This window comes from Rhinolophus ferrumequinum, chromosome 9, assembly GCF_004115265.2.
Source record: "Rhinolophus ferrumequinum isolate MPI-CBG mRhiFer1 chromosome 9, mRhiFer1_v1.p, whole genome shotgun sequence".
Classification (NCBI taxonomy): domain Eukaryota; kingdom Metazoa; phylum Chordata; class Mammalia; order Chiroptera; family Rhinolophidae; genus Rhinolophus; species Rhinolophus ferrumequinum.
In genome coordinates this window covers 91,601,068-91,602,250 of record NC_046292.1, presented here as the reverse complement: position 1 = coordinate 91,602,250, position 1,183 = coordinate 91,601,068, and the positions used below count along the sequence as shown (strand labels likewise).

The following is a 1,183-nucleotide window of genomic DNA, read 5'->3' as shown; positions in this document are numbered from 1 at the left end:
ATGGAAGGCAAATTGGCAGTTTGGCTGTATGCAGCACTGTACCAGCCTCTCTTTGACAAGAGAAGGGACTTCGTCACTGATGATACTGAGCTAACAGATGTAGAATTGAAATGGCACAGTGAGAATGAAGAGGAGGATAAATTGGCTGGAGACATGAAAAATAAAGTAGTTATAACAGAAAAAGAAGCAGCAATGGCTGAAGAGCCAAACCCCAAAGGAATCCCAGAGTTCTGGTTTACCATCTTCAGAAATGTATACATGCTAAGTGAGTTAGCCCAGGATTATGATAAGCCAATCTTGAAACACTTGCAGGATATTAAAGTCAAATTTTCAGACCCTGGACAGCCTATGTCTTTGTATTAGAGTTCCACTTTGAATCCAAAGACTACTAATTCAGTGCTGACCAAAATATAAAAGATGAAGTCAGAACCAGATAAGGCCAATGCCTTTTCCTTTGAAGGTCTTGAAATAGTTGACTGTGACAGGTGCACCATTGACTGGAAGAAAGGAAAAAAAATGTTACTCTCAAAACGATCAAGAAAAAGCAGAAACATAAGAGTTGAGACACTGTCAGAAAAATTACCAAACAAGTTCCCCATCGTTCATTTTTTCAACTTCTTCCATCTGCTGAAGGCATATGGTGATAGAGAATCACTGTGTGAAGATTGTAAATTCACATTAGCCTCCGACTTTGAGATGGGACACTTCTATCTTGAGTGACTAGTCCCACGGGGCTGCGCTGTACTTCACGGGAGAGGCCAGAGAGGTTGAGGACAATTTTGAAGAAGGCAAGGAAAGAGGAGAGGAGGAATTAGAAGGTGATGAAGAAGGAGAAGATGAGGACAATGCTGAAATTAACCCCAAGAAGGAGCCGAGCCAGCCCTCCAAATGCAAACAGCAGTGAGAACTAATCACACCTCGCTCCCCTGGGTGTGGCTGTCGCCTTCAGACTTCTGTCAGGACCCATCACAGCTGCAGCACCATCCTCCTGGGAATCCTTCCATCTAACTTGTTTTCAAGTGCATGATTTTCACTTTCACTTTTTCGTTTCTTATTATATTGCTTAACCTGTACAGTGGCTGTGCGGACAGAGTCCCAGAGAGCAGTTTCCAGTCTCTTGGCCTCACGTGAGGAGGTGCTGGCTCGGGTAGTGAATGACCGGCGACTGTGATTGATTGGCCAT

The 1,183-nt window shown here is 43.8% G+C and overlaps 1 pseudogene; it reads left to right on the top strand.

Annotated features, from left to right (window-relative positions):
• Positions 1-904, top strand: LOC117027138 (nucleosome assembly protein 1-like 4; annotated as a pseudogene).
• The last annotated feature ends 279 nt before the right edge of the window (positions 905-1,183 follow it).